General features: G+C 40.8%; 1 pseudogene; it reads left to right on the top strand.

Annotated features, from left to right (window-relative positions):
* The first annotated feature begins 6627 nt into the window (after positions 1-6627).
* Positions 6628-7671, top strand: LOC121160740 (annotated as a pseudogene).
* Positions 7672-16752: the final 9081 nt, after the last annotated feature.

Below are 16752 nucleotides of genomic sequence, written 5' to 3'. Positions count from 1 at the left end.
ATGTTTTTCACACCCCAATTTTTTCTTTCATGCTCTCTTAGCACAGGCTTGTGAGTCTTACCTGCAGGCTGGAGCACAAGCAGTTCTTGGGATTTTGCCTGAAATTAGAAGCCAAACAGGCCTTTACCCTTTGTTCAGAAAGGAACCAAATCTTCACATTCCACTGCAGAAAGTTGTCTCTGTCAGATATATTCCTTCTGGCGTAGGGTGGAAGGGAACCTGTTGGGGATTCAAAGATACCTGGCTGACCTCTATAAAAGCCAGGTGAATCATTACTCTCTCTGAAACTCAGATTATTTGTGAAAGGGAGATATCATGTTGTTTCTCATGCAATCATGCTCTAGAAGAAACAACTCATTTTTTCTCATGAATCAGAACAACAATGTTCATGAAAGGGACAGAGTCCAAGGAATAGAGAGTCTTATGTTTTTCTGGATTTGTTTGCCCCATTTATCAATGTGCCTTGGCTGTGTTAGTACAGTTCCCTGCCAATTTTCAATCTAATTGTATTGTTGTAGCTTTGATAAGAACGTCTGCCACACCCTCTTAGTGGCTCCACCTTGGACCCCGGGCTTCTCTGAAGCTGTGGTCTCTTGTTGGACACATGTTCTACATAGTCCCAGGTTTCTGATGATTAAGTGAGGTACATAAGATGAGCTACACAAGAGGATTTGTTTTCAAATCAGCTGCTGGGAAACAAACAAATTGATTTTTTAGGCAACTATGCCCTTCACCTCAGAGTTCCTATTCTCTACCCATTGTTTCTCTTCACTTCCCCTTTTCTGCAGAACTCTGCTAAGATTTTTCTCTCCTGATTCCATCGGTTACTTCTGTCTGTTCACCTATTCCATTCAGGAGAGAAAAACTGCAGTCAACCAAACTGCCAACAGCCCATGGCAAGGCATAGGGAAATTATTAGTAAAATAGCGAGACTTTCACTTTTCTTTGGTTATATCAGTCTCATTTCGTGTAGTCAGCCCCCAGCACCTGCAGTCTTCCCTGTATAATTCTGACAAGTTTTAGTTGAAAGTGAACTTTACACAGCATCTTGATATGAAACTTGGTTCATGTTACAGATCTACCAGTAGGAGCTTCAGTTTTGTTGCAATGGTAGCAGCAGCCATGATGATGATACTGGTGGAGAATAATTAGGTTTTCCCCAAGTTTATTGCCATAAATTGAGCTTACTTGATATTCAGTTATCTTAGCTGGCATCCAGATTGCTCTTTAGGAGAAAACTCCTTTTTTTGATAAGCTTCTAAAACCTTCAAAAGGTAAGACCCTATAGACTGTTAGCAGGAATATAGAATGAGAATGCTCTGTGTTAAAAAATACAGGGAGGTTGGTTTTCTTTGTTCCTCTAGACACGAGGAGAATACAAAGGGGAAGTCTTGGGAGTTGAAGGAGAATATACTGGGAAAGATGGGAGAAGCTGAAGAGCTCCATGGAAGCAGCATGGCCTCCTGGGATCAATATGGATGGCAAGCTGTGTGGTCCCACAGCCTTCCAGAACCCTAAAACTCTGCACATAGGCCTACATTCAGGCTGTTTTGAGGAAGAAGCTTGAGGTGAAGGTGTTGCTTCCTTTATTTTGGGATAATAGATATGAAAAAATAATCACGAAAGAGAATGTTGGGACAAAGTATTTGGGCAGAAACAAAATATTTAAAAGGAAATTAGTGTCAGGGTAAGCATGAAAATTATGCTCCCTGGGAATTTACAGAGCTCTTAAGGTTTGGGACTTCCATAATTCTAGATGTTTTTAACCCATTGTATCAGACATGTAGAAGAGAGATCTATCTGACATCTAGGCTGCATTGATTTTAGCATTTTTTTTCCATATTGTTTCCTTCATGTTTAAAAAGGGGAGTATTAAGGAAGAAGGCCCACCCAATTTCCCACCCTCCCCATGTTCCACATGTAGGGTTTGCTCCGAGGTTCTTGCTCAGGTGGTTTTGATAGTTCACCAGTTATAAATTGCTGCCAGCCTTGTCACTCCAAGCACTATGAGGTTTTTGAACAATCCACCAATTGACATAGTCCATCATAGAGTCTCCATTTGCCCTGTATTTCGCTGCCAACATATAGCTGAGATGGTTGATTGACCTGTTCTGTCTTCCCTCTTTTCTTGGTTAGGGTTCTGAGTCCAGCATTTTGATTGGGGAGATCTCCAAAGAAACTTCGTCTGAGGTGTTCTCGGACCAGATTCTTGTATGTACTAGCAGGTACAGGGCCTGGCTCAGTCCATGGCCCTGATCAGGGTTTTAACATTTAACATGTGGATATATGTGATATTATCCCCATTTTCAGTTGAAGAAAATGGAAGTTCAAAAGCTACATAATTGAAGTCTACATGGCTAGATGATGTATACAAAGCTAGTAAGAAAAGGTACTCTGGGAGGGTTGTGTGTCTAATACTAGAGAGAAAAGAAAGTAAAAATCTATATAGGCCAGATCTGATGTGATGAACTCTTGCTAAAGTGGGCAGTCCGGAGTATGTGACCATTGCCCAATCACAACAAAATTACACTCAAAAGCAGTCTGTACAGAAAGGCCATGCATCTTGGCATCGGCATCCTCAGACCCGACCTCTTTATCAGGAAGGCTGAGGGTAATTACCAAGGTTGTTGAGCAATGAGGGGTATGAGCATGCCTTGTAAGAAGAGAAGCCCAAGATGCGGGGCAATGGCTTACAACTGACCAAGTAAATGCTTATTAGAAATTTACTATTTCCAAAAATATTAACAGTGGTTACGGAAGCAAAGGGTGGCAGAGTTCCTTTCCTCAGAAACCAGCCTGTGAAGGGAGAGGAGTGTCTCCAACCCTAACCCAAAGTGGAGGACCAAGCTGAGTGTGCCGGATCAGAGATGCGCTGCTATAGGTGGTGGGAGGTTTGTTTGGCAAAGGGGAGCAAGATTCAAAAGCAGACTTAGATTCCAGTTTTTTTTTTTTTTTTTTTTTTTTAATCTTATTTATTTTTTTTTTATTATTATTGTTGCTTACATTGTATTATGTAGTACAGCTCCATAGGCGCTGGGGATTCCCCCCACCCCTCCCACACCCCTCCCCCCATGGTGGATTCCTCCACCTTGTTGCATAACCATAGATCAAGTTCAGTTGAGATTCATTGCTTGCAAACACATGCCTAGCATAAAGTTCCGTGTCCTATTGTCCAGATAAGTTCAGTGGCCTCTTGGGGAGACCTTCTATGGTCTGAAGATAGGTCTAACAGAGTAAAGATCCGGTCAGTTAAAAGCCCCAACAAGGCCTCAGTATCATTATACAACATTATGGAATTAATTGACATAGTATTGGGTAAACAATATGTTAAAAATAATGCAAGTTCCATTCTTCGAGACATCTGGGTTGAGACAGTATCAATGACAGGTTCAAAAAATAACAAACAACCAAACAAAAATTACACATTAAATCAAGGCAAACATGTGGTATCTAATCTTTTGGGATTCACTCATTTCCCTTAGTATTATAGTTTCCAGTTGTGCCCATTTAGCCACAAAGAACTGCATTTTGTTTTTTTTAATAGCTGAGTAGTATTCCATGGAGTAGATGAACCAAAGCTTTCTTATCCAATCTTCTGCTGATGGGCATTTTGGTTGCTTCCATGTTTTTGCAATTACTGATTGTGCTGCAATGAACATAGGGATGCATGTTGGTTTGTCGTAAAACAGGTGTTTTGGATATATTCCTAGGAGTGCTATTGCTGGGTCATATGGTATGCAGATTTTGAGTTGTTTGAGTGTTCTCCAGACTGATTCCAGTTTTTAGTAAAATTTTGAGGGAAGAGTCATGTATGTTAGCAACATTGAGAAGAATTCATTCAGGGGTGTCAGAAACGTTCTATTAGCTTAGCAGAGAAGCAAGAGTGAAAAAGAGTAAATTTAAGCTTACAGCTAAATGTTATCAAGTTTATACTGTAGTTTCTGGGAAACCTGAGCAAGAGAGGAACAGGATCACAATGGTATTCTGGGAAGATGAATGTGCCTCAGAGTTCAGGAGTGGAGAGAAACGGAAGCAGGGGAGAGCAGTCAGGACATGTAATTATTTGGTTGCGATGATAAGGGTGTGGTCAGGAAAGTTCCAGCGTAAAGTCTTTGGTCTCTGACTTGCTGGGCTTGAGGTGCCTGGGAGAGCAGATGCATAACAAAGCATTTAGAAAGGAAAAACATGAAATGACGAGTCTAGTTAAATATGGCTATGCAAATGGTCCTTCTTCAAAGATCTTGTAGGAAAGTCCCTCCTTTGTTATATTTTCTTTGCATGAATTTATCTCCCTTATTCTTAATTTAGGATTGAGTCAAGGATGTGATCGAAATTTCTATAGACTCACACAAACAAGTAGAAGAGATTGGGAATTGGAAAATCCCCAGACTGAAGCACTTTTGGAACATGTGGGTTTGATTCTGATCTCCTTTAAAAAAGTATTCTGGGTTGCATTACAGAAATGCAATTTTGACAGAGATCTTGATACAAACTGGCCAAGTAAGGGAAAATGACTGGCCACTGACCTTACCCTGACTGTGAGGCTGTCTTTGTGTGCATTTGAAGTAAACAAAATGAATGCATGTTTGATGATACACAAGGCTTGTACAATTATCCTAATTGATTCTGGAGTGTTACTAGTAATAATCTGGAGAAATCAGTATCTTATTTGGAAGTACATGGCCACAGTGATAATTTTCGTATTTTTCCCTCATGAGGAACATATTAAAGTTAAAAAAAAATTGAGGGTAATGATTTTGGTTGAATTGAGAAAAGTACAGATGAGTATATAGATTAAAATGCATATATGCCTTATTGGAAGAAAACTTAAGTATCTGAGAGTACATAGAAACCACTGCTTGTTTCTACACTCAGCAATTTCCTTAGAGAGTCTAATTCTAAAGATTTCTCTCTGTTCAGCAGGTTGTATATTCACATGTAACTGATATGTGAACCTGCATTGAAATAGTCCAGAATCTCCATCTTTGACTGGAAAGTGGGAAGGCTAGATCATACTTAAAGCTCTAGCTCTAGCTCTAACTCTTAATGACTGATTTTAAGTATCTGCTTTATCCCTTTGAAGTTGAATTTGAATACCCAATTTAAATAACAGAACATGGACGGAATTGGAGGCCATTACATGATGTGAAATAAACGCAATAGGCTTTAGTGTTACCTAGCAGAGGAGAGCAGCTACAGATAACAGGTTACACATCTATAAACAACGGTAGGCTCTGAACACAGAGGAAGGGTGGGGAGGTGGAGATGCTGGTTGCCTGAATGGATCAGTTACTCTGTGTATCTGTTGGAGTACTGAACTGTGAGAAAAAGAGAGAGAGAGAGAGAGAGAGAGAGAAATATCACACTGTGGTTCCATAACGATATGCAAGTGTTACATGTTAATAAGATAATCTTAAAAATTAAAAAATGATAATTCAAATGATAAGAGGGCAGAAGGAAGTAAACAGTAAGCTTAATAATAGAACTTAATAAATAAAAAACAAAGAACAAGAGAGAATCAAGAGGATCAAAAAGTAGGCTAACTGGTTAAGAGCAAAAGAAACATGGTACACATATATATACAAGGAATGGAGAACTGAAAGCTATCCCTGAAGATGGAACGGATAAAGTAGATTTGGTAAAAATTAAATAAATTTGTTAAAATCTTCTTGCTAAACTTACTGCTCAAGAAAGAGAAAGCCTCAATCGTCTCCTATGACAATTAAAGAATTTGAATCTGGAGATAAAATTCTTCCCATAAAGACAACCTTAGACTCAGATAATCTCTACCAATTTCTAACAAAACAGATGTCCAAATCTACTTAACATGCTTGACTTACAAGATATTAGGTTATCCCTTACATATAATATCAGGCTAAAACACATTTGAATAAAAAAAATAAGTATTTGGCAAGGAAGAATAGTTATAGTTCAAATCTACTTATTAATCTATGGAAAGAAATCTTGAACATAATATTAGCAAATCAAATACTGAATCAAGATTTTAAAAAAAAAAGGAAAAACATAACCTCATGCTGAGTTGCTCAGTGTAGTTTTGTTTTGGAATAAAGAATAGAATTACCATTAGAAAAATTTCTGAACATAAAACACAATAGAGTAGAAAACAGGTAGCTGTCTCCATATCACAAATTCCATGACTTTAATTGTTTTCCTATAATGCGCAGGGAGAAACCCCTTGCTTGCTCTCACCAGCCCTGTTCCAGTCGCGGGTGATCCCCGTGCTCCTGCAGCTCTTCGAGGTTCATGAGGAGCACGTGCGGATGGTGCTGCTCTCCCACATCGAGGCCTACGTGGAGCACTTCACCCAGGAGCAGCTCAAGAAGGTCATCTTACCGCAGGTGTCTCTGCGCCTGTGAGACACCAGTAATTCCATCGTGGTGATTACCCTTCACAGCCTCACCGTTATGGTCTCTTTGCTTTGACCCGAGGTAGTTACAGATAGAGAACTAAAATCTTCAAACAAACTGCCCCTATGGGATCCCAGCGCGTACAAGGTGAGGACCTTAACCATGACGCTATCGTGCCGGACGGAAGATCTTCCTCTCTGTACATCTGACTTTGATATAAAATAAATAAATCTTAAAAAACAAATAAAAAAACCAAACTACCCCAAGTTTTGCTAAAACTATTGACCTTTCTCCAGAAGGTGATCAGCTTTCCATGAATGGAATCTCAGATGTGAAAAATGCTCCAGGGCACAGTGACAATTGCCCATCAGATTCTAACAAGTCTGAGGAGTGGCCTGACTGGAGTGAGCCAGAGGATCCAACTGTGGGCACACAGATGGGGCCGGGAGAAGCACACGATGGTGCAGGGTCCCCGTGTCCTGGTGTGGCTGTGGAGTCACCCTGTGAACCCAGCAGGGGAGACGCGGAATTAAACCCAGGCGTTGGCATCTCTGCTCCAGGACCGGTTAGCCCAGGGGGGCAGGCGCCTGTTCCTGCTTCGCTGTCACTCACTGAGGAGTCTAAGCCCCGGAAATCAAGTCTACCCCAAAAGACCAGTCTAGTTCCAAGTGGGGGTGACCCAAACCAAATGCAGCTACCCAAAGTGTTGTCCCAAGAAAGGCCACTGAGGGTGCCATCGGAACTTGGTTTGGGAGAGGAGTTTACCATTCAGGTGAAGAAGAAGCCAGTTCAGGACCCCGAGGTGGACTGGTTTGCTGATATGACCCCTGACATTAAGCCTCCAGCTGCTTTGTTTATTTCACCTGAACTGAGGACAGCAATAATGGTCCCTGACAAGGATGCTGTCTCACCAGTAAGCCAGTTTTCCTCCAAATTTGCTGCAGCAGAAATGACTGAGGGAAGTGCAAGGCTGAGGAGAAGAAGGGGAGATGAACTGGAAAGACAATAACTGGTGACAACGGACATGAGTTAAACTCAAGGAAAAGTCAAATTAATACCTCAACAGCAGGCCATGTGCACAGTGAAGCCCAGAGCAGCCTGTGTGGCCCATCCCAGGGGATCTTGCTCCCAGGCGTGCCAAGTGGAGTGTGACAAGGGCTGGGTAAAAGCTCTGGACACCCAGAGGCTCCCGCTGCTCTCCGCAGGGAAAGCCTGTGTGCATTCGACACAAGGAGCTGAGCAAAGGCTGGACTGACGCTTTCTCCAGAAACTTCTGCCAGTAAAGAAAATAAATGCAAAAAAATCAAGCCGTTTAGCTTGAAGCCGTTTAGCAGAGAAGCTCTATTATGACATACAACTTGCTGAATAAATTTGTTATAATAAATTATATAAATGATTTTAAACTGCTAAGGTTTCCTTAGATAGCTTATTTATTTGTTCACAGTTGTACTGTGAGGGTCTGGGCAGTAACTGTTCCACATGTATGACGTTGTACCAAAGCTCTTCATGAGAAACACGCCCCCCCCCCACAGCCCTGTTCTCTAAATGTCAAATAAAGACTATTTCACCAGAAAAAAATTATTATTTTCTATGATACATTTTTGTAGGCATAGAGCTTTCTTCCTCCCCCTTGCATTCATCCCTCCCTATTGTTGACTCCACCATCCTCTCCCATAGTTTCATGGAAGTTTAGTCCTTAATAATAGTTACAAGGTTAACATTCTGCTATTTAAGTGTATCATGGCACTGTATGTATAAGCAAAAATAGAAAATGTAGTATCATACTGCCAGGCTATGTTTACACTGTTTTATTGGGTGTCCCTCTTTTATACTGGAGTAGAAACATGTGCTGCAATTTATCTTTACTTACCACTATACTAGCCTCCATTATACGGTTCATCCATGAGAATATATGTATATATGTGTTTATTTTGTGTTTTTGAATGAATGTTGTCTTATGCCAGAGAGAGCAAATGATATTTTTTCTTTTGGGACTGGCTTATTTCACTGATCATAATGGTCTCCAGTTAGGATATTTGGTTGCAAATGGCAGAATTTTACTCTTTTTAATGGCTGAGTAGTATTTTACAGAGTAGATATACCATGGTTTCTTTATCCATTCCTCTTTCCATGGGCATCTGGATTGTCCCCGGGTCCAGATCTGGCCCACAGAAATGCTCACAAGTGCTGCAACCTTGCCAAGTCTGGTTTCCCTCAGCCACAATATTGTGCTCCCCACAATAAATTAAAAAAGGAGTTCCATGAGTTCTCCTACCGCTCGAGGATCTCATGTGTGTTGGCTTGTGCCACAGACCTGCTTTGCATCGCCTGCCCTCAGTCCTGGCCTTTGCATATGCTGGCAGGTGCTGCAGCCTGGATGGTCCAGCCTTCCTCTTACCCCCTGCTCCTGTGTCAAGTGGGTTCCTGTCAGGTGAGTTTTGTAGACCAGCCTGGCTAAGCCCATCACCACCCCCAGCTCTCTGTGCAAACCAGAGGATCCTGCAGCCACACGGAAAGCCCACAAGTCCTGTACAGAACCTACCCCCACACTGGGTTCTCTTGCATTCTGGCGAGTGCTGAAGCCTAACCTTGACCTGACTCACCTCCTGCTCCAATGCTCTCTGGTAGTTGCTGTAACCCAGTCCAGCCAAGTGTAATCTCCAGTCCTGGCTTTTGCAAGTACCAGTGGATGGAGGATGATGCTATTTAGCCCAGTCCAGGTCTCCCACAGGGGTGGTGTCTTGACTTGACCCATAGGTGCCCTCCTGTTTGCCCCGCTCTAAACCACTACATCTCAGCTTCCTCATCTACCTGTAAGTGCAGGGGCTGGGTTTGTGAAAGCTCTGAGAAGTGATTTGGACCCTTTCAAATGTGCCCTTAGCTGCTCTCACTCTATTACGTGCCCAAACTCCCTTCCTTGGGCAATCTACAGCCCCCTGCCTGCAGATAGAATGTATTGTGTAAGGCCCAGCACTTCCCTTCTTCCCCACATCTTTAAAAAAACAAAAACAAATCAAAACAAAAAACAAACAACAAAAACAGAAGAATAGGTATAGTTAAAACAAATTGGTATAGTTAAAACAAATTGGCACTAGCCAGGCCCAGAATGCCCTCCATCTATTGGTTGTTTGTCTCCACGCAATGTAACACTTGGCTAAATACAAGGCAAGTGAGGCAGTTACCTACAGCTGGGCAGCTGGGGAGTTTCTCTTTTTTGGAGAACCTATACTGTCACTCCTTCCATTCAGCACTTCAGCATGGAGTAAAGTTGTCCCTCAGTTTTGATGCACTAGTTGCTTAGCTCTAATCCTAAGTTTCAGACACAACAGAGTGTCAGTCTTTGTTTAACAGTCCGTGTGCTTCCCTCTTTCTGAACCGCTATTTGGGCTGTGGCCTCTACAATTGCTCAAGCGTAACTTATGCTACAAGACCAGTTTAAAACATATTTTCCTCATGAAATTCTTCTGAATTCCCAAATTGTAGAAATCTCTTGATCTACAAAGATTCTACAGCTGTGTGTCGCATTACTGTAATGATCACAACCAGTCACAAAGATTTTAATTTTTGCGTGATTCTTCTATCAGATGACAAACTCTTTAAAATACTGATTATAGAGGAGAATCAAGATGGTGGAATAGGGTAAGGACACATTTAAATGACTAGAGAAACATTTAATCAGGATGAAGCAGAGAGGACACATTCCAGGAAATAGAAGAGGACAGAACAACAGCAGAGGGGTACCTGGAGACGGACCGTCACAGGAAAGCAGCAGACACAATGGTGTGGTGTTGCAGTGACTGATACTCCAGCGGCATTCAGAAAATGGCAATCTGAACTCCACCAGCAGCCGGAACTCCACCAGCAACCAGGTGGGAAGAAACTTTCACTGGAAGCTGAAGAGGTGAACCCAGACAAAGAACTGTCTGACCTGCTGGTCTGTTTGATTTGACCAGGAGCAGAAACAGAGCAGGAAATCCCAGATGGGCAGTGTGAGAACAAGGTGGATTTCACAGCCCAGTCAGCCCCCTAGAGCCAAATTGGGCACCATTTTGCATAAGGAGGCAAAGGCAAGGGAAAGGACTAAGCATATGCTGGGAGTGAACTCATTTCTGACTTAGTGAACTGCAGCAATGTGGCATTCTACAGGTTCCACCCAAGACAGGTCTGGGTTGCCCTCAGACCTGAGGCCAGCAGATTAAGAACTCTAGGAGTGGCATGTCAGGTGCCATTTTGTACAGTGTGGCAAAAGTTTTAGGACTGCAGGGGACAACAGTGAACTGCGTATGTGCTGAGCTCATGAGAACTCGCTGTGTTCAGTGGATTGAACTGGTCCCACAGGAAAATAATACCGATTGTGGCATTGTATGGGTCAAAATATGTCCATGTGGCACCTAGACCTAATGTCCAACAGGTTCCAGCAAGATCCGCACCAGCAAAAACCTAGCTTTATATGATACCTGGTGTCTCGCTAATCCTGGGACCTGCTCCAGCCAGAAGTGGGAGTAAAGTTGCAGAGACAACAGTGCAACCTCAGCATGATATTATAGGAAGTGTAGAGTGGTGAGCCAGGACCTGGTGCTGTGGAGATCATGGTGGAAATCTAACATAAGAACCCAGACCTGGAACTTGCTGGAGGGAGGGGCACAATTGGCTGCAAGCGAAGAGCTGGGTACCAATGGCTATAAGTAAAATTGAACTGTAGACCTGTGGGTGACACAGTTTAGAAACCTGCCCCAAGAGAAGTACAATGACCAAGAGCAAAAGAAGAGACAAAGGCACAATGAATATTAATGAAGACTCCCCTGCAAAGGAGTAAAACCCTATGCCAACCTCAGAGTTCACTGAGGAAGACATCAAGAAAATGGGGGAAACAGAATTCAGAAAACTCATTATAAAACTTCTGATCAACAGTGAGAAGCTCATCCAAGAGTTCAAAGGATTTAAGGAATATGTTAAACAGGAAAAAGCATCAAGAAAGCAAATCAAGGCTGATATATCAAAAATTAAGAACACAATAGAGCAAATTACAAGTACAGTGAAAAGTTTCCAAATTAGAATGAAGCAAGCAGAAGAAAGAATCTCAGGATTAGAATATATTTCCTGTCACCAGGGGGAAGCAAACAAAAAGCTGGAAGCAGATCTGGATCAGGCCAAAAAAAGTATTCAAGAACTGAAAGACACTATTAAGAGGCCTAATAAAAGAGTTATGGGAGTCCCAGAAGGTGCAGAAAGAGAAACTGGTTTAACGAATATATTTAATGAAATAATAAGGGAAAATTTCCCTTATCTAGAGAAAGAATTTGGAAACAAGATCCGGGAGGGGCACAGAACTCCCAACAGGCTTGGTCAAAAGTGATCTTCACCAAGACACATGATAATCAAGCTCTCTTCAATGTTCTTATGTTCAATAAGGAAAAGATCCTTAAATGTGCATCTGAAAAAAATCAATTGACATATAAAGGAATGCCAATTAAACTCACAAGAGACTTTTCATAGGAAACTCTACAGGCAAGAAGAGAATGGAGTGACATATTCCAGATTCTAAAAGAAAAAAATTGTCGGCCCAGGATAACGTACCCAGTAAAAATTTCCTTTGTCTTTGAAAATGAAATAAAATTCTTCCACAGTAAAGAAAAGTTAAAAGAATATGCCTCTTTCAAACTTGCCCTGCAAAAGATACTTCAAGATGTTCTCTTGACAGAGAAGAGGAATAGCACCCAGCAAAACCAAAGCCAAATGTGAAGAACATCCCAGTAAAATAACAACGGAAGACTAAGTCAATGAACAACCCATTCGTAAAATGACAGGGCCAAAGTACCACCCATACATGTTAACCCTGAATGTAAATGGCTCAAGCTCAATCAAACATCATAGATTAGTAGACTGGATTAAAAAACAAAACCCATCTCTTTGTTGCCTAGAAGAGGCACATTTCACCAACAAAAATCAGCATAAACTATATCTCATTGATTTTGATTTTTTTGTTTTTATTAGTTTCATCTCTTCAAAACAGTTTCTTCTGATTAAATTCCTCAATGACTTATGGATCATAAAGTAGCATCATTTTCTGCAAGAAGATTCTTGATTTTCTTTTTCATTTCTTCAGTGACACATTAATCATTCAGTAGCATGTTATTTAATTTCATGGCATTGTAAATTTCTATTTTCTTTCTGTTGTTGATTTTGTATTGTGGTTTTTCATTGAAGGGGATTTATAGTAACTGTGTAATTGAGATTATCATATCTAGTAACATGTTATTTAATTTCATGGCATTGTAAATTTCTATTTTTCTTCCTATTTTTGATTCTGTGTTGTGATTTTTCATTTAAAAGGATGTAGAGTAACTGTGAAATGGAGACTAACATATCTAGAGGTGAAGATACAATAGAGTATGCATCCTTACTTCCAGACAAAGATGGACTCCCAATGAAGCTGTTTACTATATCTTGACAATAGGATGTTGAACTCTCTGTCATTGTCCATGCCCGCAATGATGGACATATGACTGTGTATGAAGAATTATACTTTAGTAATGATATAGGGGAACTAGGTAGGAGGGTGGGAATTGGGGAAGGGATAAGGGAAGTCTCAGGAGCCTCCTTAACTGTATCATAAAATAATACTAATACTACTACTAATAATAATAAATTTAAAAAGATTTTTAATAAACCATTAGCAGTACATAACCTGTATGGGGAAGTGGTGCAGCCTGACATGAACCAGCATCCTTTTGGGGTGCTAGCATTGGAGTCTACAGGCTTACATTCTGCCCTACCGTACCAACCCCAGACTTCTTTTGTTTGGAAGTATGCATTTAACTCTCGCCATGTTTAGCACTGAGTAATATTTCCATTCATTTATTCTTGATAGATCTTATCCAGAATTATTCCCTCCACATTAACTGAATGATCTCTGTCTTACCTGTATTTGACAGTTCCTCTGCAAATTCCCATAGACTAATAAATCACCCAACAATTTAGTGCAAAAAAAACAAAAAACAAACAAAACAAAACAACAAAACTGATTGTCACTAGATAGTCAACTCCTGAAAGCTGCTCACTGTTGTGCTCAATAGATGTTTGGATTAAGATCCACACTAATCCACCTTTTCATGCCTTGTAAATAAGGATACACCATATTAATAAGAAGCCACAGTGTCCCAGAGTGGGCAAGGCCTGAACTACATCCTGGTCTGATCCTTCACATTGGTGGCAGGACCCCAACTACTTAGGCCACCATCTGCTTCTTTCTTGGGTACATTAGCAGGAATCTGGATGGGAAGCAGAACAGCTGAGTTTTGAGCTGATGTTCTGATATGGGATCCTAGTATTGCAAATGGGATTAAAGTCACTGCACCATAACACCGTTCCTTAAATATCCTTTATAATCAGTTTGGAATCCAGTAATTCTTTCTAAATTTAAATGTAACCTAAATTTCTCTTTCTTCAATGTCATGCATTTGCTCTTTTGGCAGAACTGGTATAACCAACATAACTGGGCAACTGTTCCACAAAGGAAGAGCCAATAATGCTTGTTACAATTAACCCAAGACTTTATTTCTGTCAATATGATAGCAGGAGCTGATGATGGTCCCAAACCATTGCCTCAAGCAAGAATCTTTATCCTGTTCATGATTTGCATGTGTGGTGCTGTTCTAGGCTGCTCACCTCCTCAATGAAGGAGATCCGGAGTGGGATGGGTCAAATTGGAAAAATTCCCTAAGGTTAAAAAGCCACCACTTCCCCTTCCTGTTCTGAAATACAATGCCTGGACAATGTTTCCTTGTCTAGAGTCATCCTCCAGTTAGGTCCTTTTGTGTGCTGAGGATAGCTCATCACTTTCTTCCCCACCGAGAAAGTCCTGGGGAAACTTGTGGACTGTGCTTCTGATTCATGCACCAGGCAGCAACAATAGCAGATGGAAACAGACAAGGAAGGCGCTTGTGCAACAGGGTGTGCAAATAAATTTGGTTTTTAGCTTTGTAATTCTGATAAGGACCTTGCCAAGTCACTCTCTTTCCCTCAGAGGCTACATGTAGTTGCCAAATAGTCTGCTTATCTGTTTGGATACTGTTTCATCTATTGTTAACCAACTACAGGAGGATATATTTAAATTCCTTGACTTCATCTAACATGACTGCTGCTTCCTGGTCAGTATCCATGGGATTGAATCAATTCTAGGGTTCAGGAGAGTAACAGAGTGTAGTTGGAATCAGTTATTTCTTAGCTATAGCCAACTGAGAGATGCTGAGTGAATACTAAGTAAACATACAAGCACCAACACTAGTTGGCGCATTTAGATTGTTTGCGTGCCCTTCCTTATTCCTCTTTCCCTCTTGCTGGGAGGCATGCAATTGGGATGAATGACACAAGGATGTAAAGAAGATAGCTCCCCTGTGACAAGGCCGTGAGGAGCTTCCAGCTGCATGGCAGGGGCTGGCAGGTGTCTCTCTAACCACCTCAACGCGGTTTCACTCCCTTTGCATGGACACTCAACCACCCCTTTAAAATATTCTGAAGTCTATTGAGGCATTGTTTCTTGCCCTTATGAGATGGTTTCTGTAACTGATGTGAGCTTAGGAAACAATATTTCTGATATTGTCTTGGTGAGTGGACCTTTCATAATTTGTAAGAATTTATGCACACAGGTGTACTCTTGAGCCCATGCTATTGCTGAACACCTTATTGTGTTCCTAACTATTGCCCTGGAGCCTGGCCCAGATACATAGTGCATTTTCTGGGAAACGGCTTGATAAATATCCAAAAAATTAATGAACACTATAGGAACATGAGCTAAAACTGTTGTGGCGATAAATATAGTTACTGTAACCTTAAGGTGTGCCCTGTTCTTGCAATTTCTTTTGAGCACAGAAAATGGATCTGTCCAAGCTGCTTTTATGATTCTTTGGCTAGAGGAGTTTAAGGATGCTTGTACTAACATGATAAAAACATGTTTTTAATTGTTGATTGCTTATGGGGTTGTAAAACCCATAGTTATAGCGGGATTTGATGTTTGAAGCTTTTTGTTTGGCTCAAACACAGTGCCTGTGGGCATTTGGGACATGAACCAGTGGATGGCAGATAGGTTTGTTGTTCTGTTCTCTGTCATCCTGCCTTTCAAATAAATAAACACAAATAACTTTTTTAAAAGGTTGCTTTCTATTTAGAAGCAAATGATCCATGGGCTATGAAAAAGATTTAAAAAAATTAGTTTCTAGCGGAGCTGAGAAAATTTTGAAAAGCTGGCATTTAAGGGAAAAAATTTAACAACAAATCAAATTAACAAAAATCTCATTCAAAGTGACACATTTATGAAATGTTTCAACTAAATGTTGAGTGAGTAACAAAGATCTAACAGTAGGGGCAAGGATTTACCCAGCACTTAAAAAGCTTTAAAGCTCAAATTTCCCAAATGTACATAAAATGAAAATAAAAATTATTGTAAGATTAAATAGTATCTTTTTAAAGACCGTTGACTCTGTTCAGTGAATTTTTTAAAAAGATTTATTTATTTTTATTGCAAAGTCAGATGCATAGGGAGGAGGAGAGACAGAGAAGATCTTCCGTCCAATGACTCACTCCCCAAGTGACTGCAACAGCTGGAGCTGAGCTGATCTGAAGCTAGAACCTGGCGCCAATATGGGATCCCAGCGCATTCAAGGCAAGGGTTTTAGCTGCTAGGCTACCATGCCAGGCCCATGTGAAGTAAATGTTAATGACTCCAATAAGTTAAAGATTTTATTGTAACAGAAATTCTTAGATTTACATCACAGAGCATGCTGATCCCCCGCCCCTACCCCATCTTAGGGAAATTCATTCTAAGCAAGAATCCACAGATATTAAGTGATTTTTTTTTGGTATGTTTTAGGGAGATTCTTTCTGGCCTATTCTACTCCTGTGGCTTCCTGTGGAGACGAGGAGTGAAAACAGCACGTGCAACTGTCTCTAGGAGTTCAAGAAAGCTTGACTTTGGAACAAAGAAAGAGGCCTGGAACTTCCCCTCCAATAGCATCAATCTTATTTTTAGAGAATTTTCCCCTAGCAAGTTTTAAATACTTTTAGTGATAAAGAGGTATCACATTGCCCTATGGGGAATTTAGCATTTCCCTACTTACCGCACGTAGGTTAATGTGTGCAGCAGATATCAGAGGCAGAGACTCTCATCTCACAGGACAATGCAATGCTTATACCCCTCAAGGCAGGAATCAAAGAATAAACCTAGGCCGTTGTGATATAAGGACAGTCTTAAACAACAAAGTATATCCAGGTTGCTCCTTCTTAAGATTATTCATGATTTCTTTTTGTGGAAATGTGAAACACTGATTAAACCAGAATGCTGAGGGTAATGGTGTTTATTAGACTGTCAGCGATTCCTGTTTGGACA

This window comes from Ochotona curzoniae, unplaced genomic scaffold (assembly GCF_017591425.1).
Source record: "Ochotona curzoniae isolate NIBS_2020 unplaced genomic scaffold, NIBS_Ocur_1.0 contig_4558, whole genome shotgun sequence".
NCBI lineage: Eukaryota > Metazoa > Chordata > Mammalia > Lagomorpha > Ochotonidae > Ochotona > Ochotona curzoniae.
This window is presented reverse-complemented; position numbering and strand designations above follow the sequence as displayed.